Below are 24660 nucleotides of genomic sequence, written 5' to 3' on the forward strand. Positions count from 1 at the left end.
GTTAGTGCAGGGCCCAGGGTAGTGACAGCAAGCGGGAGAGGAATTTTACTCTGTATACCTTCCCCAATTCCCATGGTAGTTTCCCTCTCCCTGTCACCACTCACCACCCAGCTTAGCACTATTGATTTCCTTGCACACGCTGACAATCAGGGTCATTTTATTCAAATATGGGCACTTAAGTGGCACTGACGATGTTTGGGCCTGCCAACGGTGGGCAGAAACATCGGACGCAGTTACCTGCTGTGCAGGTGTGAACGCAGGCACTCGTCTTGCAGGTGCAGCCCATTGGTGAGTATGTGTTGCAGGGCCCCTTCTGTGCTGGCCTGCAGAGGATGAGAGTCTGGTACCGCCCCAGCTAGAGAGCTTTAGCTCGCACTGAAGCAGCTCCTGCTTTTAGCCCTGGTGGTCCTTAGTTCAGTCCCAGCGTGTCAGCCGAGACGGTGGCCATTGCCCAGATACAGCTGAGTGCGTGCATGTGCGCAGTTAGGCTTCCAGGTACCCTGAACTCTGTGTGTGACATGATGCAAGTTGGCCTGTCATTGCCCTTTGGCCTGTAGCACTCACTCTTCACAAGGCTCTTTGATAAGGTAACCTCTGATAAGAGGGTAGTGCACTCTGGCTTCCAGTCTGGTCAAAGTCCATTAGCATGGCAATACATGCTTCTTGCTATAGCATGCAAAATCCATGGATTCTGTCAATAGCATTAGAGAGACAACACTGCACCGTCTCTACAAAAGTTGCTCTAAATTAAGATTTCTACTGTGTGCTTCTATTGTCTTGTAAGTGCTGTGGGCCTCACTAAGCAGAAAGGTTCTACAACAGGGGCTACAAATATCGATTTGATTTTCATTTAGCACAGGCTGTACTTCCATTTAGCTATCCTCTCTGCTACCACTGGGGCATCCTCTCTCAAAATCACAGACCTAAACTATTCAACAGCTGCTCACACATTTCCACCCCGTCAGCCTGTGTAAAGGCTCTTCTGTGATGTAAGGCTTACTGGAAGTCTCCAGGTGCTAACATGAAACTACTGTTTAAAGATGAAATAGATTTTTTTTTTTTGTAATCTTATCTGCAGTGACGTAACCTCCCTGCCTGTGGTTCTGCATGCACTGTGCATCATTAGTTCAGTTTTCTATATTTCTGTGAATTATGTTGCCACAGGCTGACTTGGTGTGATAGATACTGGGATGCATCAGGGAACTCCATGGTTATATGTGAAACCGTCTGAAGAGCAGGGAGCACTTTCTGAGTGTATGTCTACACAGCAGTTAAATCCTACAGCTGGCCTGTGCCAGCTGACTCAGGCTAAGGGGCTGATTAATTGTGGTATAGATGTTCAGGTTTGAGCTGGAGCCCGGGCTCTAGGACTCTGCGAGGGGGGAGAGTCCCAGAGCTTGAGCTGCAGCCTGAGCGTGGTCATTTATACCATAATTAATCAGCCCCTTAGCCCGGGTCAGCTGGTATGGGCCAGCCAGGGGTGTCTAATCGCAGTGCAAACATACCCTAAGTGTCTGATTCAGGTTTGTAGGTTTATGGAGGTGCAGCCTGTCAGGAGCTGTAGTTTGCTGAAAGCTGTGTAATGCTGAGTGCACCGAGGTGTTCTGTTGGATTACAAATGTTACAAACAGCACTGGATTCAGAACCCAGAGTTATACCTACAGGTTGATTTCCCTCTTGTTTACCCCTCCTTTGAACGGACGTCATTGGGGTCCCTCCTGCAGCACGCTAGTGTGAGTGAGAGGTGAAATGGGCCCTAGGTAGAATTGAGGAAAGCTCCGGTTTCGAGGCATGCTTTCCTTCGCTTCGATTGAGTAGCTGAAAGTCAAGCTCTGTTTTTTCCAGCTTTCACACTGGTATCAGTATTGTGCAATCTGAATGTAGGCCCCGACCCGGCAAGCTGCTCTTCACAGACAGACCCCTGTGTGTGTGTGTGTGTGTTGGAGGGGGGGGGCAGTCTACGCAGGAACAGAGGCTCACTGTGTGGAGCAGCTTGCAGGGCTGGTGCCTGACATCCCTGTTGTGTTGGTGATGCCGAGCTAACAGAGAACCCTCCTCCTGTTCTCATAGCTACGTTGGCGCAGCAGCGCTAGCAGGAGTGGAAAGCAGTAAAAACACTTAGACAAATTAATGGCTACGACTCTGAATAACCCACAGAGCCGATCTTTGCAGCAAGATGGTGCCAGTTTCACATGGTCCCTTTGCTGACCATAACACTATGGCATATCCATTTGAAAAGAGGGTGCAGTAATTTATACCTATATAATTGAGGGGCTTGGAAGCTTATCAGTAAATATAATCAATGCATGCCAGGTTTTCAAAAGAAATCATCACCCAGCAGCTCCCACTTAGGCAGCTAAATAGGTGGCTAGATGCTCAAAAGAGGAGCTGAGTTCTTGTTGAAAATCTTACCCTGTAAATATCGTTGAGTGGCTATTAAATAAATGTGTTGAGGTGCTTTGCTGAAATTGCCTTATGTGGGCAAAGCTTGACCTACTGCATCTTAAAAAGTCATTTATTATTGTCCATAAAATAGCAAAAGACAAGCTTCTTAAAGACTGTGAGGTGCTCAGAAACTATAGTAAGGGGGAACCATAGATAGTAGTCCTATTGAAGTCAATGTGAGTAAGGATATCCATACTGGCTCTGAGAGAACTCTTGCTGCATGGATAGACTTCAGCGATGGCTACTATGTTCTTTAAAAGGATTTATTTTTAAAGGCGATTAAATCCTCCATCTCCATTCTGGGACAGGTAGGCAATCTCTCCCCAAAAGTAAATAAGTGTTCAGCTTAAATATAAGTGTTTGCTATAATATAATGCAGTATAAAATTTACTCTTATCCATACAATATAAAGAATATAACAAAGGAAGAAATTGTCGAGCTGCTGCTACCAAGACATCTTGGGGCTTTGGCTCTCTTGGCTCAGTGCAATCCCGGGATGTCTATATACTCTGATGCCTCCAAGTCGTCCCCCTGTTGTTATTTTACTCAACATGTTGCCACAATCAGAAGACAGGTTTCAGAGTAACAGCTGTGTTAGTCTGTATTCACAAAAAGAAAAGGAGTACTTGTGGCACCTTAGAGACTAACCAATTTATTTGAGCATAAGCTTTCGTGAGCTACAGCTCACTTCATCGGATGCATACAAATAAATTGGTTAGGTGCCACAAGTACTCCTTTTCTTTTTACAATCAGAAGAGTTAGTGATGGGGTTCCAGCCGGGTGGATTTTCAGCTTTAGCTCTGAATTTTTGCTTTTGCTGGTTTGCTGGAGCTTTAACCTGGTCCCAGTGTAATTCAGTATAGCTGGACTCAGCCCAGAGTTTGCAACTTTGCGGGAAGATTTAGTTTAAAGCAATTGTGAGACGTTTGTTCTTGGAAGGAAACACTATGTGTTGGAAAGGAAAAATGCTTAAACCAAACGCATTTGCCTTTTTTAAAGATTTACAACAATGTTACAGCAGATGGTGTGCTTACAGTGCCAGATATTATTAGAAACATGATTAGTACTAATAAGGTCACCGTCAGTGAAAGAGAAGGTCAGTGTGTGGACCTTGTTTGCAAGGTGACAGCCTACTCTGCAGGGAAGAAGGGTTTTTTTCACAATAGCAGAATGCAGATGTTTTCACATGTCATAAAATGGTTGCGCAGGAGAGAGAGAAACCCCAGTCCAGCCTAGCCCAGCTGTGGATCCCGTGCACCCACACTTTGGGCTAGATCCGCAGCTGGTGGAAATCAGTGTAGTGCTACTGAAATCAATCATGCAGAATTGATATGATTGCCAGATCAGCGCAAGAGCCTCTGAAAATCACGTTACCGAGCATGACTTGTGTGCGCAGTGTTTGTCTTCATAGATTCTAAGGTGAGGAGGGAGTGCTGTGATCGTCTGGTCTGACCTTCTGTGGATGACAGGTCCTAGGACTGCCCTGAATTAATTCCTGTTTGAGACAGAGCGGATCTTCTCCCTCTCTCTCCCCTTGCTCTCTGAAAGAGAAACTAGCGGTCACATGAGGCACCACGTCCCGGGTCAGCATCCAGCCCCGAAGGCAGAAGGAGCTCATGTTTACAGAGTTTCTGTGGTGATGTAAAGGAAGTGAGGGGAAAGAAGGGGGATGATCCCACCAAGCCCGGGCATAGATGGAATTCTCCGGTGCACCACTGGGAAGGTCTTGCTTCCACTCCACCTCTTGGCTTGTCTGGCCTATGCACGGGAGCCTCACCAGCAGATGGAGGCAGTTGGCACAGCTTGAGAGAGCTTGTTGGCTGCTCCCAGCTTCTGTGGAGTTGGGGGCACCCACAAGCCGCTGGAGAGAAGAGGACGGGGCCCCAAGGGTGTTGCTTTGCCAACCCTGGGAACAGGAGTACTTGTGGCACCTTAGAGACTGACCAATTTATTTGAGCATGAGCTTTCGTGAGCTACAGCTCACTTCATCGGATGCATACTGTGGAAAGTGTAGAAGATCTTTTTATACACACAAAGCATGAAAAAATACCTCCGCCCACCCCACTCTCCTGCTGGTAATAGCTTATCTAAAGTGATCACTCTCCTTACAATGTGTATGATGATCAAGTTGGGCCATTTCCAGCACAAATCCGGGGGCGGGCGGGGGGGAGAGAGAACCTGGATTTGTGTGTATAAAAAGATCTTCTACACTTTCCACAGTATGCATCTGATGAAGTGAGCTGTAGCTCACGAAAGCTTATGCTCAAATAAATTGGTTAGTCTCTAAGGTGCCACAAGTACTCCTTTTCTTTTTGCGAATACAGACTAACACGGCTGTTTCTTTGAACCCTGGGAACGTGGCCCTGGGTAGAGGAGAGACGAAGAGAGCTCCTTCCATAGCCTTGGTTACGAATGGGCAAATGACAGCTGCTGCTAATGGCCTCACCACCTTGTCATGAAAGAAGGTCTCTCCGATGGATTAACTTTGTCTGCCTTGCCATGGCATTGGTCTGTTGCAGATCTTTATCATGGGAGCATCAAAAGAATAATAAGGGTGCAGCCTGACTTCTGTGCAGCTATGTGCATTGGTTCTCCAGGGCACATCTAGAAAACCAGACTGGATTTCAGGAGTGTGCTGCAGTCTGCCCCCTTCTGCTCCCCCTGTGGGCAGTGTCTGTCATGAGAGAGTGGGGAGTGCCTATCTGTAGTATATCTGGGCAAAGGGGTTGCTGAGGGCACATATAGGCATCTTGAAGTTGTGGGCAACCGGCCTGAGAGCTTAGGCATATTTGGGTTGTGGTTTTTTCTAAGTACACATTATCCGCGGGGGCATGGTTGAGGCTGGGAACAGTCACACGGAGATTAGTCCTTTGAAGAGCCGCTGCTACACTCAAGCAAAGTTTAAAAACAAAACCCAGCATGTAATCAAACGTTACTAACCTCTCACGGTCTCCTGTATTTCCTTCTGTTGCTGCCCATTGCCAAGATACTGGTGTGTAAATCAAAGATTTCTTCTGCCTAATCAGATCCCTTCCTCCTTGATTCATTCACGTGATGGCACAACACAGGGGCCCTGACACCGCAATCCCTGCCTCGTGGTGCTGCGAATATCAGGTCGGGGTATTCCCAAGTGAATCAGACAGGGGAAGGTGGAATTTGATCTCAGTGGGAGTTTCTGCCTACAGACAGGTACTTGAGGAACCCAGTGACACTGGGAATGGAATACAGGACATGCACGGGATGTGACCGCTTAATGGGGTCGTCTTCTAGCTTTAAATGTTCACCAGATGCGGTAGGGATGGGTTTAGTCTAGGTCAACCACAGAACTGTTCTGAATAGAGGTTGAATTCTCATGCTGAGAATCCCATTTCTTTGCACTTGGGGGTGTTTATTTTTCATACAGTACTGCGGGTCTGGTGGGGCAGATGTACCTTCTTCTGCAGGGACCCTGCTGAGTCCTGACTCCCCATCCAAAGACCCCCGTTCAGCCTCACTCCCTAACAGCCTGATTCCCTTCCATTCCTATATATGGCCTCTCTCTCCCCTCCCCACGGGTTTACTGATTCCCATGCCCTACTCTTTCCTCTATGGCCTCACATCCCTCCTCCCAGCCGTTCACTCTTCCTCGATTTTCCATGCCGCTGCTTCCCAGTGGACTGGGGAGATGAGGAAGCAACACCGCTGGAAACCCCCAGATGTTCTGGCTCCATGCCCCAGACCCATTGCTACCCAGTGAGCCAGCAGGGCTTGTCAAGTCCAGGGTGTGCGGTGAGAGAACCAGACCAGGTAAGTCAGGAAGGCAGGCTGCTCCACGTGGGTGGCTGATGGACCTAGACAGACCAGGAGGTTATTCTCGGTGAGGCTAAAAGAAGTTGCGACAAATGAAGGGAATAGCTTTTAGCTGGCTGTGCCTAGGGATGTGGGGAGTGTCTCAGTGTGCCAAAAAGGTGGGGACTCTTTGGGCTCGCTTTGCAGGGATTCCTCTGCCCAAGCAAATACGACTTTGAGGAAAAAGGGAAATGATCCACTGCAGACAGCGTGTCCAACTCACAGAGTATGAGTTCAGTCATGTGGAAATGTGCAGCACAGTGAATGTAATCTTGTGTTAATTTCAACTCTCAGCACAGTCACAGCTTGTGGATTGCTGATGTGCACCCCCAGAACACCCTGAAACCGTTTGGTAGAACAGTGAAATCTCTCCCCCTGTCTGTCTTGTCGTAGGCATATATCCGCTTTTGCAGCCTCAGTGATTTGGAGCAAGTAATTTGCAAGGAGCACAATATAATACTGCCTAGTTCCTGTGTGCAGCTCTGACCTGAGAGCTCACTTCGCTTCTCTGTGCTTGTATCTCCCCTCCCACAAGTTCTTAACTTGTGTATTTAGACTGTGAGCTCTTCAGGGGCGGGAACTGGCTGGTGTAATATGAATGAAAATAATGTTTGTGGAGTATTCCATAGTAATGTATAAAGCCCGGGAAGTCCTTTCTGAGAGCGGAGTTTGCGTTTTAGGATTGGAAAGCTGTTGGAAGTGGGTGGGAGACTTTGATGTGTATTTGGTCCAATCCAAGCAAGCAGGTCAAGCATCCTTTCAGGAAACAGTCCTGGCATCTGATGAAGTGGGTTCTAGTCCACGAAAGCTTATGCCCAAATTAATTTGTTAGTCTCTAAGGTGCCAGAAGGACTCCTTTTTTTTTTTTTTAGTCCTGGCAGGAATTCTCCTCTTTGGGAAAAAGTCTTAAGAGGAATCTTTTAACCCATTTCTTTATCAGAGGAGCAGGTACAAAGGTTGGCATAGAGATTTCCGCTAGATCTAGCAGAAGTAAATCTATCCACTATAGCAAGGAAGCGCACCCTTTACCGCTTGGAATTCACGGACATACACAGCAATCGTGCTGCATTCCAGACTTGCTAATGACATGGCAGCTACTCCTGTCATATGTCTATAGACGCTGCAGATGTCCTCAGGAAAGGTCATGTGGGCTGACAGGAAAATCTGTTGCTAGCCAGATCAGGAAGGGGCCTATGTCTGTGCGGATACAAATAAATGGTAACAGGACAAGCTGGCTTTCATCCTGCACAGACCTGATCTAGGTAATGGAAGATCTCTTCCTGACCTCAGTGGCTGCCTTTTTAGAGAATTCTGCAGTCTCTAGCTATCCCCTGTTTTACAGAATTGCAAATAACAAGAGCTAGGAGGGGCCAAGTGCCTGCAGGTTTATCAAAGGAAAGGAATTTAGAAAGTAGCATTTTCAAGATCATTCCAAGTGCTGTTTGGAAGGCTGTTCTCTACTGGAATGTGAATCCTTGGATTCTTCCACTCCCCTTGACTGCAGAATAACAAGCCCTCTTTATCACTTGGCTGACTTGGCATATGGTAAGCAGCTCCCAGTGAATGCTGAGAGCAGGGCGTGAGGAAGCCAGGATGTTGAGCAAAGCTGTAATACAGGAAGAGGTGGCATATTGCAGGTTTGATCGGTTGGTTTATGTGAGGTGTTAGAAAGCTTCAGGCTGCAGCCCTAATAAATCAAAAGGTTCCTATGCCTGTGCTTGACGGGTTTTCATCTGCCCATTTTTCCAGGTTGCTCTTGTTCTCCCGTACAAAAAAATACCTGAGCGAACTACACACTCAGAGACAGGCAGCATCATGGCAGTAGCCCTCCTATTCGACTTAGGGGGCAGATTCTTCTCTTAGCTGGGCCAGTGTGCATCCAGAACACCACTACCTCAAGAGTTACTCAGATTTACACAAAAAGAAAAGGAGTACTTGTGGCACCTTAGAGACTAACCAGTTTATTTGAGCATAAGCTTTCGTGAGCTACAGCTCACTTCATCGGATGCAGAATGCATCTTTTTGCGAATACAGACTAACACAGCTGCTACTCTGAAACCTGTCAGATTTACACCAGTGCACCCGTGGGCAGAGGTTAGGTCAGGGGTTCTGGCACAGTAGAATCATAGAATCATAGAATATCAGGGTTGGAAGGGACCTCAGGAGGTCATCTAGTCCAACCCCCTGCTCAAAGCAGGACCAATCCCCAATTTTTGCCCCAGATCCCTAAATGGCCCCCTCAAGGATTGAACTCACAACCCTGGGTTTAGCAGGCCAATGCTCAAACAGAAGCTGCAGTCTGTATGAGAAAGTTGACACCCTTAGAAAGGAAAGCCTTGCAGCTTTTGTTACATGCAAGGTTTGGGAACAGATTTAATCTATGGGTGCATGGAATTAACCTTTCAGCTTCTGAAGTCATGATTTCCACAAAATGTATTAATGTTAATCCCTATTCCTGGCATCACACAAAGAAAATAAAATATGCTTATTAGATTGGGGGACTTAGTTCAGTAGATCACCATAGATACTCCATATTCCTAGGTCTCTAGGTCAGCCTGAGCATATCAAGCAGTCAGACATCCTCAGTACATGCCTTTCAGCCACCCCGCAACTTGGGTTAATACAAACGATTTGTTACTGCCTGGATTTAATCTGACTTAGTTTTAGAACAATGGGATGGATTTCCCTGGACTAAAAAAAGTGAGTGACTGGTTTGAGCAGAAGTTCATGTGGCTATTGTATGTTGTGGCCCAAACTCTGCCTTTGCACGGGCAGTGGGTCTGAGGGCAGTGTTGGCCCATCATGTGCACGGCTGGGTTACAGTTTTAAATTGAATGTTGTGTGTGAAAATGAATTGGAGCAGCATGTCCATAACTTTGCTCACATGTGGCCTTATCCTGCTCTCCTTGAACCAGTGGCAAAACTCCCATTAAACTCAACAGTGTGGGATCAGTTGGTCAGTGGACCTGCCCACTGTTTTGCAGGATCGGTTGCAAGGGGAGATTTGGGGAAGGGGGTTGCCCAGTATGTTTGGTTATTGCGCCCATGTTATTCTATTTCCAGAAGCCATTGGAGAGTTGGAGAAAGTTCTCATTGAAGCCGATTTAGTCCGTGCACTGACTGGATGTTCTGACATGTGCTGTTCCCTGGAATGAACCACTGCAAATATTTACACTGCCTGAGCCTCCCGTTCACTTCAGAGTGTAACAGAGATCGGTCAGGCAGCTGCTCTCTGGGGCCGGATGCTATTTAAAGAGCGAGGGGATTTCTTTTTCAAAGAACCCTGTGCGACTTAAATAGTGCCACACTGCCCAAACGATCACGCTGCAGGCTGTAAAATCACACGCACTCTGAAAGCAATCCCCGGTGGAATATTTGCTCAGAGTGAATCGGGTTTTTCCTCTCAGTGCATCTTGCGGGAAGTAAGGCTGCGATTCAGAATCCCTCTTCGTTCGGATGCCCTCTCCCTGAGCTAGCAGTAGTAAGGCCATAAGCCCATAGGGCTCAAGTGGTGCCCAGGCCTCGTATTCAGTGGAATTTCTGTGCTTTCTTGGCTAGGGGTGCTTTCATCAGTCGTGGTCTATACTGCAGCCCTTTGCAGCCAGGTTCCTTTAAACCTGAAAGGCAGCACTGTCACCCAGTCAGAGTTCACTGTGCTTTATGGGGCTAGCCACAGTGCACTAAGTGGCTGCTGCTTAGTAGTCACACAGGACCAGCCTCTTCTCTGGGCTCAGCTGGGGCTTCGCTGTAACCCAGGACAAGGGGAAGCATGTTGTTTCACTGCCTGCCCGCAGGGGCAGCCTGGGTGGGGCATTGTGACTCAGAGACTCACAATCGCTTTCCCAGCTTGCCTGCTGCCCCAGGGAGGGAGTAAACTGCACCAAGCCATACCTGGTTAAGCATACATTCCCTGGCACGCTGCTGGAAGCATGCAGGCTGGGAGGCTAGGCTTGGCCCAGTCCATATCTTCTCCCTCCTGGGCCGTGATGAAGTGGCTTTTGCAGAGCCTGCTCCTTTTCCTGCGCTGCTCCATGATGTGGGTGGATAGAACAGGCCAGGGGTGCTAGCAGCCCGTTCTGAGTGAGCCCCATGGGCTTCTCTTCTTCAGAGCCTTGCCTGTTGTAGGCTGTGCACATTTTCTCACATAGCCCCTAAGCATCCAGTAACGCTGGGACAGGAATAAATTCCCAATAAGCAGGGGCTGTTCATGAGATACTGAGACCCTTCTCACCCTGCAGCCAGAGAAACGCGGGCTGTGGAGCATTTTGACCACATCCCATAGTAAGAGGGTTCTGGGGAAACTGGGTAGACTAGTAGCTACCCTCATGGTAAATAGTCTCTGAACAATGTTAGCGCTAAAGAGAAAAGATTAACGCCCTAACGTTTTGTTGTCCACCATAGCCTGTTCTTCCGGTGAACAGTCTGCTTTCACAGGCAGCTAAAAGGCCCAGGAGCTCGGTGCCCCTGTTTATGCATTAGTCTAATCTAGCTCCCAGAAGGATGCACTTTTGAGGCTCCAGAGAGGTAGATTTCATGGCCTGGTGCTGTTTTATCTGGGGGGGCCCATGCCTATGTGGTGTGTGTCGGGAGGTACCCCTTGCCCCGCTCTGGGCATGCGTCAGATTTCATATTTCATTTCAGCAGAAGTAATCATAGAAAACCCGGGTAGCCCCCCAGATTCCTCCAGCGCTGGGGCTGCTGACTGCAGGATCACGTGGCAGCAATAGCCCTGGGCATGCCTCTGCTGCAGTGAGGTGCAGAGAGCTGTGGGTGAAGGAGCAGGAAAGGGTAGCATGGGGAGGCAGGATAGGGAGGGGCTACCACAGCCTCCCACTGGGCAGATCTGTGCAAATGCTATGGGGGAGAGCAGGCGTAGCTGGGGAAATATCTCTGGCCCTGCAGCCCTACAGATGCTGGGGACAAATGAGGGGCTGTGCCAAAGAATTGGGGGTGGAGGTGGGTGAGCTGGCAAATCTCTGTCTTTTTGTCCTGGTAGCCCAGGCTGTGAGGACCAGAGGAGACTCAGGCGTAAGTAGGGTTGTGTTTGCATTGGCCACAGGAAATATGTTTGTCTGGAAAATAAATAGATGCCTGATGGTGATGGAAACCGTGTTTGTGCCCAGTACAGTGGAGAGATTGTTAAAGCGCGAGTCATCCCTGCAGTGTACATTGTCTGAGTAGTGGCAAGGCCGAGGGAGCCAGGCTTATCTCGTCTGGAGGAGGGAGGGGGTTCAGTTTACATGAAAAGGAGACTAGGGCCTGAATTAGCATCGGGCCCTTGTTTTTGTGGATTCCTTTCCTTTCCTCTGCTCCGTCACTGCAGGGCCCAGACTGTGCACCGGTTCTGCCGGCAATGCTGAAACTCTGCTTGATGTAATTTCTGAGAGCTGAAATAGCCGCCAGCTCACATGGTGGCTTGTCCCAGAGGGTGCCGGGAGCATGGTTTAGTTAGTGTCTCCGGTGTGAGGAACCATCAAGTCTGATTGTGCTTAGCTGAGAGGTTGCTTTGAAAACCAAACATGGGCAGACGCAGAATGAGACTGGGTAAAACAAGCGTCCGCTTTAATAGTCCTTCCAGTTTGGGCCTGCCAGAGTCAAAGGCAGAAAATAAGCAGCCGGTGCTGTGAGCCTGGGAGTCACTGAGGCAGGAGACACCGCACTGTTTGCTGAGGGGTATGGCGAAGCTGGAGCAGGAGGGAGAACACCTGGCAAATCAGTGGTGTCCCAGGACTTTCCTCAGAAGCAATTAGTGGCGGAGGAACCGGGTGCTGGAGCAAAATATTCCTGGAGGCTAGAAGAATGGACTGTTTGGTGTGAGAGGGACGGAGGGATTGAGAGTGGAAGGAACCAATGACCAAGTCAGCAGAGGAGAGCAGTGAGAGTGCTAGAAAGGTAATGGATATCAGTTTATTAGAGGCCATGGAAGGTGTGGGTTGCAGGGGTTCTCACACTGGGGTTCAGGACTCCTCAGTGGGTTATGAGGTTCTTACCTGGGGGTCGGGAGCTGTCAGCATCCACCCCCAAATCCTGCTTCACATCCAGCATGTATAATAGTCTTTTTCTGTTATCTAACTTCGCTGTTTGTGTATGGTGAGCATAACACTCCTAAGTGTGTGAGAGCTTGGTCACATCATTTTCTTCCACAGTGCCTCAGTTTCCTCTTCTATAAAACTGGCTGATGTTTATGCAACTTACTGAATTCCTTTTGGATGTAAGGATGAAGCACACAATGTACTGGAAATGCAAATCATTATTTATTCAGACAGAAAATTCTCCATGTAAGTTGTCAACCCAGATGGAATTGTTTTTTTCCCCCTTAAATAGGAAACTGTTTATGTCCATTAAGCTGTTGATTTCTGAGCTAAGCAGCAACACAAACAAAAATTGGGCTAATTCTCAGATGGTGGGTTGTTTTTTTGCCAAAGTCTAAATAAAATACAACTTCATTTTTGTTTAAATAGCAGTTTAGTTTTCCTTTGGAATTTAATAAGAATATAGACACATAAGCATTGCTTTCCCCAGATCTGGTCAAACATTTGTCATCAATACACTTTTTTAATGAAAAATGGGTTTTCAACTGAAATTTTCACAGAAAAATGTTTTTTATTGAAATTTAGCATTTTATTGGTGATTTTTTAAATTATGGGTTTTGTGTTTCCCTGTTCCTCTTCTCTCAGGAGAGAAGGGGAGGAAAACACTGAAAATTAAAAATTTTTGGTTTTCAAAAACCAGAACCCCTGTTTTGTTTTATTTCTCAGCTTTTGTGAAAAAACTCAAAAATGTTCATGGAATTTTTCAGTGAAACAATTTTTTGTTCAAGATTTTTACATAGTAAAACGAGCTCTAGTGAAAGAGATTGTCCTTTCTTCCTGGCGTGAGTGACCATTCTCAATTCCCATTTCGTGGGTTCCCATCATTTAGCTGCAGTATCATCTAGCAAGGCTACAGTCTCCTGCACGTGATCCTCCCACGGCTTGGTGTTGTGTAGAGCATAGCGGTGGGTTCTACACATTTGTCAGCCTCAGCTAGATCCTTAATGTTGTTCCCATTGGTGTGGGGCTTTCTGTGTGACTAACGGAAGGGCACATGTGTACGTGGGAGCAGTTGTGCAGTGAGGCCATCATTTTCACAGAGCATTGTCCCAAAGAGCAAAAATTCACTGGAACGGTCAATACAGATGAGAGCAAAAAGCCTGAGACCCTGACCCTTTGTGGCAAAACTGCCAGGGTCAAGTCCCTCTCTCGTGTAATGCTGTTAAAGTCAGTGGAGTTACACCAGCCATGCATTTGGCTCACACAGGCTTCTGTGGAGCAAGTCTGAGCCCAAGGAGCAAGACAGCCTTATGCTGTACGTGCGCTCTATTTGTATTCATGAACGTCATGTTTTAACATTTATTCTCCTGGGCTTTAATGTACTTTGCTCGGTTCGCTCTACAGTAGTTGCCTGCTTCAGCTGTAATAGTCAGCAGAGACAGTAGGCAGTGGAAGGTGGTTAGAAGAATCAACTTCCCATCTGACCTTGACAGAGATTCAATCAGCCAGTGAAAGTTGTGGAATTGGATTATGGGATTTGCAATGAAAAAGTGGTTTAAGGGACAAGAGAAACTATATTTGGTATTTTCAAGAGCCAGCCTGGGGAATAGCAGTTTAGAGGGAGGATAGTGAAGGAGACCAAAGGTGGATGGAAGATATCTGAAGCTTTTATGTAGACAAGCTAGTGCAATACTGCTCGGGAGAACGGTGTATTTTCATAATTTCATTATTATGACAGAAAGAAAATCCATTTAAATGCCAGTATTTCCTTTGCCCAGGTAAAACTGATCTCTGTGCTTTGCTGGTAAGATTGCTAATGTCCACCCACGGAAACACTCAGCCTTAGGAATATTAGCACTACAAAATTTCGTATGCTTCCTGTCCTCCTCTAGGTACGTTTTGGTGCCCATGAGGCCGAACATGCCTTACCTTTGCCCTCTTAACAGGATGCTAATACTTCCTTGCGTAATTATTATTGATCAGTAACTACAGCAATGTTGCAGTAAGGAATGTTCAATAAACGTATTTGCTTTGAAAAAAAAACAGTATGTGATTTAGTATTAATGAAATATATTTTTGCTGTGTTTTCAGCATCCCAGAAGCCAGGAGTGTAATTGTGTAGTACTTTAAAGAAAGAAAAAAAAATGATCAATAAAATAGCTCCAAGCTTGTAGTATAGTTTATTCATATCAGTTCCTGTGGATACATTGTACCCTCAGTTCAGAATTATTTTAAATATTGACATGTACCACAAAACCCCACGAGCAGAATGTAATGGTGGTTATTTAAAAAAAGATTTTGGTCAACATTTTATTCCCCTCCTTCATGGAAATAGTCTTGCTGCTCATTGCAAGGGAATGGAAATAATCTCTCTGATAACAAACATGTTTTTCAGGTCTTTGGCTCTAAAGTTTACCCCCCAAAAATATCCAACGCTGTCCAAATATATTTCCAGGGTCAGATGAACACTATGCATTGGCTGGAGTGAGCAAACATATTGCATAACCTAAATAGGTTAAAATCAATCCATGTTTTTCACTGAATATAACAGACTGTACCAATGCTCTAAAGGGAGGGTTGGCTCAGAATAGAGCTGGAAAGAGTTGTCAGTCATAAAAATGTACTAAAGGCACTGTGGGGCTTTCCCCCTAGCAAATAACTGTTCTGAATTTGTAAGAACTCTCCAGCGTAACAAACATTGTGGGAGAAAATTCTCAATATTGGTGGGGGCTACTCGGGGGCACAGCTAAATACCTAACTGTGAGTTCCTGGAGAGTTTCAAGGGAAAATTGCTGTGTGCAGAAGTAAACTTCATTCCAAAAAACTCTCAACTTTCCTGATTCCCTACTCCTTATTGCTTTGCAATTTGCTCTCTTCCTTGTGGCTATTTAGAGTCTGCATTACTGCTAGCATACAGTAAATGCATGTGACCTTCTGTTACAGAAAACATTGGGTATGGGAGATGGTATTCTGTGTATGCTTATGCCACATGGTAATAAGCAGTCGGTGCTTCACTGAACAAAACTAGTCTAAAGAGTTCATCGTTTCTGAAGCTGTTAACTAACAGCTTTGCATAACTCTCAACTGTAAAAAAGAGGGTACTGGAAAAGGATGGTGGCATAAATACATCACTTGGTTTCAAAACAGAGAGTAGCATTAAAACCAGATTGTGTTATGCACCTTCTTTCCTCTGCAGTGAGTTTCACCACAGTGCTTATCTCACAGACATGACAAATATTTTGAGGTATACTGAAGGCTTAAGACTTTTTAAAAAGTAGTAGGTAATCATGTTTACATCGCAGCAGAGTGCATCTGTGTCCTGAGAAACCATCTGACTCAGTAGGGTTTTTACATTTTACACATACTGTACAAAAAGAACAGCAGATGCAAAATGGTTTTGTTCACACAGTTCACCTGAGGGGCCCTAGTTCTAAGTGTCTAATGGCTGACTGTCGACGCTCCTTGATTCCAATCTAATGCAGTAACGTTATGCAGTCAGTAAAGAAGCAGTTTTCTTGTGACATTGTTTAGCTGTGCAAAGGCTTTTCTCTGTTTCTTTTTAGTACTGTTGGATAGGAAAGGGAAATGATGTTTATGTGGTGTCAGTTCATACATATGTCCCTGATCCCACAGCCTCATTGAAATCAGAGGGCCAAACCCCCTTTCAGTTGCGCCACTGTAAATGTGCAGTGACTGTGCTGAAGTCAGTGGGACTAGCCCTTTGAGTAATGGCTGCAACATTAGACTCTCTGTGAAAAATAACAATCACTCTGTATAATGCAAAACCCAATCTGTGTAATAAAGCGCAGTGGTGAACAAGAATCAGTTTGCATCTTTCCTTGTATTCCACTTTTGTCTTTTAAATCACAAACTGATGGCAGGGACCTGTCTCATAGTTTACAACGTGGAATGCCATTAGTCTCTCCAGTGAGTTAAAGATGTAAACTCACACAGCAAATTAGTTATAATCTCATTATTCTTAAGGGCTCAGTTTATATAAATCGTGCAGATTTGCTATGTAATACATAAGACTGAACAGGGGAAAGACTGAGAGTGGATAGTCGGTTTTAGGTCTCTTGGGCTCTTTGATGGTATCTAAATAGTCTCTCAACTGGTTGTTGCCAGCTTTAGTACTGTGTTCAGATACATCTGCAAAAATTACACATTTTATTTCCGCTGCTCCTTTCATATCCCTTTGAAGCACAAATATCCAAGTTTGGAACACACCAAGGTGAAAAAGGGAGGCTAAAGAATATGCTAGAGCCAAGGAGTTTTGCATTTGAGTCACTTTCCTCTTGTATTGTTCTACCTTATTGAATGTGGTAAAAAGCATTACTAGACCGAGATGATTTTATTTCCCTGATCTGGTTTTCCAAGGCCTGGGGAGAACTGAAGATGGAATACACTTGAACTAAAATCCCTTCAATTGCTTCATCGTTAACCTCTCAGTCAGACGCTTAGAACTCTGCCTCATAGCTGCATGTGGAGGAAAACCAGTCTGAGTAATAGAACTCTGCAAAATGCAGCAGTTCAGAACATTTGGTGCAAAGATTTTTCTTTTTGTTTGTGGGTTTTCTCGCTGCCTTACACACGTTCACTGCAAAGCTCGGGGTGGGGGGTGCTTCCAATTAGAAATAACTCAAAGTACAACTCTGTCATAACTGCTGAGTGTCACTTGCTTCCATCTTAACCCATGCACCATGGCAAAGTTTACTTGCTTTTACTCAGCATGAAATCCAGACTTGCTCAAAGCCCAGCACCTGGTGAAGCCAGGACATTCAGTCCGCAGGGTCCAAAACCCTTTAGATGGATGTGGGCTGAATTTCCGTGTCAGTATGTGCCATACAGTCAGGTTTTGCCATTGAAGTCTGCACAGCTACAGTGAGCCGTTTCATACAGCTGTTTTGCAGGAGATGCCCCTTCCAGCTCAACTCAGGAAGTGACCCTGCATTTCACTTTCTGCAGGGTGGGTGGGGTGTGTGTGAAAACATTATCTGATGTTCTTTTTGTCAGTAAATGAAGGGCCTAGCACAACTGATCTAAGCACCTTTGTGCTTTCATCAGCACCTTGCTTCTGAATCTGAAAGAGCACAACTAAAAATTAAAGGTGCAATTCAGTAAAAAAGTCATAGATCATAGAATACTAGGGTTGGAAGAGACCTCAGGAAGTCATCTAGTCCAACCCCCTGCTCAAAGCAGGACAGCCAACCAGAATCAGTAGGACTTTTTTTTTTTAAAACTGAACTAAATCCACAGCTAGCTGTAGGAAATATTCAATGATACATTTTATCATCTTTTTGGGAACAGTATTTTGAGCAATGTAGGGCTGGGAATTTCAGAAGGGCTCAATGTTGGTCTAACTCTGTTTCCATTCAGTCGGAGTCCGCCGATTCACTTCTGCCAGAGCAGAGTTAGGCCAACACTGAGGGCTCTTTGAAAATCCACTTGTAGTGTTTGTAAGTTTCCTTCTGATCGGTCTTCTTAACTTCATAGAAAAGTTGCTTTGGAGGCAGGAGATGGGAAGTTTGAAGAAGTAAAAGCTTCAAACTGCCATTCGCCCAGTTATTGCAAAATCCATCTGGTATGTGCTTTTGATGACATACCACTTTAAGCATAACCAGGCGTGTTATTTTTAGCAAGCTATATTTTCATGGGCAGCATTTTTGCATAGTATCCATACTCAGTCCCCCTTAGGATTCACGTTACTCAGTCTCTGGGTCGTCTTTGCCCAATATTTGCCAAATTACCTCTGTAGCATTTTACGCCATATACAGTACTTTGAAATCTCCAAATACCTAGTAATCCAATTTGATATTCCTCACTTTAATCTCAGTCACCCTCTAGAAATAGAAAATAGCATACGTTTTCCCTTGTCAGACACTGTCTGTAATACAGCAAAGATTCATGTTCTAACATCATTCAGTGGACTGTATGAAAGGTACGTATTGTACCCAGATCGACTCCTTCTCAAGTCCCTGTCTGACCTTTGGCAAGTCTCTTAGCCTTGCCGTGCCTCAGTTTCTCATCTGTACAGAGGAGATAACACTGCCCTGCCTCACAGAAGTGTTGTGAGGATAAATGCAGCAAAGAGCCTCAGTACTGCGATGATGAGGGCCACATAAGATCCAAAGATGATCTGATCGTGTGGATTGGTGACGATGTTTGAGGGAAGTCGCAAGGTTTTACTGTGTACTGTTCACAAATTCAAAGGTAATAGCATAAGGAACATTTCATTAGACTGCAGGTTAGAGTTGCACAGTCTCTGTCTTTGCACTGGAACGTGTGGTAGCTTGGCGAAGTGAATGCATGTCTGTGGTGCATAATGCTCATTAAAGATTAGGCTGATTCAGCCACTAAATCCTGTTTTGTTTTCGGTATAACATTGCATGGTGTGTGATTAGGTGACCAGATGTTCCGATTTTATAGGGGACAGTCCCAATATTTGGGGCTTTGTCTTATATAGGTGCCTATTACCCCCCACCCTGTCCCGATTTTTCACAGTTGCTGTCTGTGTGTGATGTCGATTGCAGAAGTTGGAGGTGTGTCTTGTGGTAGTGAGGGAGATGGCTGTGGTTTGACTATCACCATTGTAATGCTCAGTGTGCATAAAGGGACTGTAGCACTCACAGACTCAGACTGTAATTGTGTAAGGACGCTGCTGGCTTTGCGGTAAATGGCAGTGGTGAATCAGCACCAGTATTTCTGCAGCTTTTCGAGGCATGTGACTTCATTCTCTGTGGAAATCCATAGGAAAAACTGCTTCATGCAGGGAAACGCTGTCCTGCAGGCAAGCTGGTTTGGGCACGCAGTTACATGCAAAACATAGAAACTTCCCTACCTTGTTTGTCTCCTTCACCTCTTGTATCTTGTCATGAACCAAGTGTGAGACCTCTGAGGAGGGGACTATCATTTCGTGTTTGTGCAGCATGCAGCAACCTGGGGCCTCTCAGCAATGCTGCAATACAAATAGCAAGTGTGTAGACTCTTGCGTGATCAACAAGTGATAGCTGAGCCATCCATGCAATGTTCTCATTAAAACCTGAAAACCACACACATGCAGAATTAAAGCAATTAGAATGGAAACAAACTGCATGGAGTTTTGGTGCAAATGTTAGAGTTGCCGAAGGATGGGACCCTTAGCCTCTTTTTTGTAGCCAAGGCGAAGAGAATTCCTGCAGAATGTTTTTGCTGGTTCTGCTTACAAACCTATCGTCTGGTACAGATGCCCGGTCTGTTTGGATTTGAGAGCTTTCAATCTGGGATGCAAACGATGGCATGCCACCCCTGAAGTTACAAACAGGCATGTGTTATGTGGGTTTTCCGTTGGAGGTAAAGATCCCCTTCTACCTCCTATCCGAGAAACCGCTGGCTGTATTAACCAGAGCGCGGGATTCTCTGTCCGGCATCCGTGTTAGCCAGCATCAGATGCCAGTCTGTGCCACCAGAGCACAACTTCAGCTGGCAGCGCAAAACCAACTGCGAGGCAAGAGCCGATTGGAAGGGGGAGATGGTGTGGGAAGAAGGAAGAGAGGATCGCTTTTGCAAATGCTTGTTAATTATTTGGTTTTAATACCCACTTGAACAGCCTTGGAGAGTACTGGCTGTGTGCCTCTCCTGCACCTTCTGCAGCCTGAGCCAGCAGCCACAGCTGGCAGATACCTGCCTTCAGAGGCTGCCTCCATTTTGTGAGGAGCTGGAAAAGCTTGTTGCGTTTAGCTTGTTTTTAAGGCCAGCATCAGATTCTGTGGCTGGCTGGTGGTTTCCTGGCTCAGGTGCTGCCCTGGGACGGGGAAGGAGGGTGCGTGTTCCACTAGAATCAATACCTGCATGGCTAGGAAAGGTAGGAAACAAACCATTTTAATGAAACTACAGTGGATGCAGCTGCCACTCGGGGCAGCATGCAGCACCAGGATCAATGCACCGAGCATAGCAGCTGATTTCCCAGCATGCTGCAGGTGGGGAGAGGAGGAACGAGCCCTGGGTGCGGTGTGGTTTCCTCTTTGCCAAGGGACAGTCAGGTCTGAAAGCTTTTCAGTAAACTTCTCTGTGCTGCACTAAAAATAGCATATCCCGACATGCTGCCTATTTCTTGTGCTGCCACCTTCTGAGCCTGGGCCAGAGCTGCCTCGGGAGAGCCAGTCCAGTCCAGTGCTAACCTGGTGGTTGGGAGATATGGGCCCACTGGGGGAAAGCTGGCTGTATGTCACCTTTGTGATTCCCTGGGTTCCCAAGCCAGCCAGGGACCAGGCCACTCCCAGGTGTAAACTGGAGCAACCCCAGGGCTGCTCTGAGTTATGCTGATTTGTCCAATAGGCACACTGCACAGGTGCTCCTGCCTCACCTCTGTGTCAGTCCACAAGTCTTCTGTGCTGGTGCCAAGAGGTGTGAAATTATCGTGCCAGCTCTGTGCTACCCTGTGCTAAGGGATTTGCAGGCACCAGGGTGAGTTAGCTTTCCCTGATTTGTGCTTGCAGAGAGGCATAAAGCCAGCTTGGTCATTGGGTCACTGGGTGGGCAGAAACTAGCCCTGCCCTGTTGCCTCAGTTTCCCCACCTACAAAATTGGGATAATGACATTCACCTAACTGGTAAATTGTGGGGATTAATTGGGTAGTGTTCATGGAATGCTTTGATAATAAAGGGCCACATGCAGTTTCACCACCTTCCAGCAAGGCTGAGGTTGGCCATAAGTGTTTGCTTATTTGTGGGTTATCGCCATGTGCTATACAGTGAGCTGAAAGCATGGCAGTGCGGGATTGTAGAGAATTTCTAACCATGCAGGATATGTTTCTGCAGAGCCTAAGCACCTTCTGAAAAGTATTTTCAGGAAAAATATCTAATAATTAGGGACATTAAAAAATGTGAACATAGGTTTGGTGGTATTAGGTTAGACCATTGATCCCTAAAATCCAGTGTCCATTTCTAGACTACCCAATGTCTGATGCATGACAAAGGCAAATAACCCTGTCATGGTGTTACTGAGCTTCTGAAATCTCTCTCATTGGGAATTTTAGTCACTTATGATGACATGATTATTATGATGAGGGATTTGAGGCAAGTTCCGCTTGGAGCTCATATGCGGGAGTAGTTTTGAATTAGACTGTCAGTCATGTTGGATTCTTTTCAAGTGCACTTGGAGGCCCTAATCCTGCAATCAAATCTGCATGGATGGACCCTTGCACATGCATGGAGACCCACTGAAACCAAGCAGGATCTGCATGGACACGTGTTTCTACCCGCACAGATCCAGTTGCAGGATCAGGGCCTACCGTATAAGTTGTGGGAACAGAATACTGAACATTTATGAGCACCGCCTGTTCTGTATGAATAGCTCCTACTTTCACAAAGATACTTCCGACGTACCCAGGGTTGGTCTACCTGATGAATCGATGATCTGCAAAATTTCAGTTTAAATAACAGCGCCATTTTCAATTTATAAAATATGCCATAAATATTGTTTACAGAACCAGTAGCTCTTTTTTTTACCCTCCATTCCTGTAATATAAAAACATCCACGCAGATTTATTCCAAATTTGGTAGAAATTAATGTTTCCCAGTCCAAAAGCGTGCATGCCAAGTTTCAGCTGGAAGGAATTTTGAAGGCTGATGTATAAACCCTTGAAAATATTAGCTTCTAATAGAACGGCTGGCTGGCTGGCTTATAACTATGTGCAGTTTGTGCAAATAGAGGCCCAGATCCTGAACCACAGCCGAGGAGCACTCAACATAGCTCAGGGGGAGAAATTGCAGCAGAGGCTTCAAGCCACATTGGGGCTGATGACATGTGCCTGGCTGGTCCCATGTGATGAGGAAGATGTGGCTTAGAGCTAGTGGGATTCTGCCCACCAGAGACTCTCTGATTCTCTGGTGCTGAGGGCTACAGAGATATCTAGGGAGAGTGTGTTGGGGAGATATACAGGGGTGAGCAGTGTGGCTTGGCAGCCTGACTTCAGTACTGTGTCTAGAGGAGCCTTCCTAAAGAAGAGCTACCCTGCTCTGGGCTGTGCTCCTCCTTTTGCTTTTCCATCCATGTATGGGCAAGGGGAACAGGAAGGCATGAACGATCAACAGGACAAACTAGCAGAGACTATCCAGGCCCTGAGCCCTATTCTTTATTGCCCTGCTCCTTGGGCAGCTGTAGGTACCAGTGCCTGTAAGAGTATTTTCAAAATGGGGATGGTGCCATTTTACACTCGCTGCACTGGTATCCTTGAGGACTGCACCAGGTGCCTGGGGAGGGCGAGTCATGTCCTCCACGCGGCAGGGCTCAAGCTTTCACTCTGCTCTAAAAAGCCAGCAAGCTGCTCCCCAGGATGAGGGGAGCACGTGCTTTCACTCAGCGAGGGCAGTCTTCTGACATTTTGGAGTTGTTTTCCCGTCCCACTGTTTTTTACAGGAGAGCGGGAACTGGACCCAGAGTTCCTTGCATTTAATAGTCAGCTCAAAATAATATCATGGAACCAAGACCCATGGTTTAACCCTTCCGTCATCTCAAAGCAGATAAGAAAAGGCCTGTGCATTTCTGCCCAGCTCCAAGGTACAGTCCAAGTCCTGCCTCCTCTCCGTGGAGCTGCCTCCTTTTCTGCCTGCTCACTTGGGATCTGGAGGCAAGCAGCTGCCTCCCAGCCTATATTTCTTAAGGGGAGCAGTAGAACTATATCTAGGATCCACAGGGTCCCTTTTTTCCCCCCGCTCCCTAAACGACCTCCAGACTGGAGTTCTCAGGGGAGGAAAGAAGGAAAGCGTTAACCCCGGGCTGGTGCTGGGGATGTACCTGTCCCCACGCTGCAGCAGCCATGAGAAGTCCTGCTGCAGCATGCCCCAGGGTATGTCTACACTACAAAATTAGGTCGAATTTGCTACCTGTGGCGATCAAGCCTGGTGCTAGAAGAAGGGATATTTCTGCTGGGATGTCGGAATTTACCAGTCTGCGGCTGCTAGCCAGACTTAGAACACGGAGCCACCTCCGAGGCTGTGGGATCTGTGAAGCTAGTGGCGCTGCTGTGAGCCTGCCATGGTGCGGGAAGATTGGTTGGCTCTGGGCCCTGTTCAACGATCCGCTAGATCGGAGCGGTGCTGGCCTCTCAGGCAGGCCCCAGATTTGTGCTGTTTTTTTAAAATGCTTGTTTTGTATTTATCAGAGCTCACAAGTGCTTTGTAGGCTTCCCAGTCAGCTGATTCAATATTCATAGGTCTGTATTCCCGATGTCTCTCTTTCACACACAGCAGGAGGTGTTGCTACAGCTAGAATCCATTTTGCCAGGGAAACAAAGCCAATGAGTTTTCAAATGAAATACTGATTCTCTGTCTCCTTCTTTTCCTGGTAGAATAAAATGCTCTGTAAAGCCTTGAATTCTAGTATACACAAGGCGAGTTCATTGCACATGTATAGTCCCCAGAGCAACGCACCTAGGATAGGGAATTCCCAGCTGGTGGAAAGCTGGCAAAGTCAGCTCTGCAGCCCGCCTCTAAGCATCCCCTCAGCGTAGGGGCATGCAACGGGTGTTGCCAAAACACTGTACACAAGTGATCCCTGACCTATGGAACGACCCCTGGGAAGCTGTTACTGCTGATTTGTAAGGTAGAGCAGCTCTGAGCCACATATGTGGCTCTAAGCTTCCTTTGCCCTCACCTCCACAGATTTGCTTAGCAGAGCATGGGCTTCCCTATGGATGTGGGTCATTAGGTTCTAAAAGGGCCTGGATTTGGGGTCCTGGGTTATCCTAAGTTTTTTACCTTGTTCTATTGGAATGGTAAGTGTGTACCCTATTAAGGGGAAAACACTTCTCTTAGACTAACCTATTGGCTATGTGATGTGAGTACTAAACAATGAAAACTAGACTAGCAGACCTTGCTGTGCGCCAGTCGACTGGCAAAGTTAAGTTTTAAAAAACTCTAAACATAGCCCCTGGGATTAGCAGAGGGAAAAACCAGCCCGAAAGCAGGCACGATCCCAATGCTGCAATGGGATCGGCAAGGCTGGACCGTGTGTTCACCTGGGTCTGCGTGTGTGGATCTCATTGTGCGATTGATGTTTTGCAGTCATTTGGAGCTTGACCCTGCAAACACTCAGGGAGCATGACTTGGATGAGTAGCCCTGTGGTTTTTCTTAAAGCTGAGGATTCTGCTTCAAACACAGGCTCCTGAAGCGGATGTCTAAATCCCAGGATGGCTGTTCTAGCGAATTGTTCTTTTATGAATAATGCTGATGATGTTTTCATTGCTACTGTTGTAATTATTTGACATGACTACTACTACTGTTATTTGCCATGACCCCGTTGCGCCAGGTGCTGTACAAACAGAGAACAAAAACAGCAGGCCCTGCCACAACAACTGACCATCTCTGTACTGAGATG

The 24660-nt window shown here is 46.4% G+C and overlaps 1 protein-coding gene across 9 annotated transcripts in view; it reads left to right on the forward strand.

Moving 5' to 3' along the window:
• Positions 1-24660, forward strand: part of MBNL3 (muscleblind like splicing regulator 3) — a 122397-nt gene that overhangs the window by 50736 nt on the left and 47001 nt on the right. The gene's annotated exons all lie outside the window — the stretch shown is intronic.

Source organism: Caretta caretta, chromosome 9 (assembly GCF_965140235.1).
Source record: "Caretta caretta isolate rCarCar2 chromosome 9, rCarCar1.hap1, whole genome shotgun sequence".
Taxonomy (NCBI): Eukaryota; Metazoa; Chordata; order Testudines; family Cheloniidae; genus Caretta; species Caretta caretta.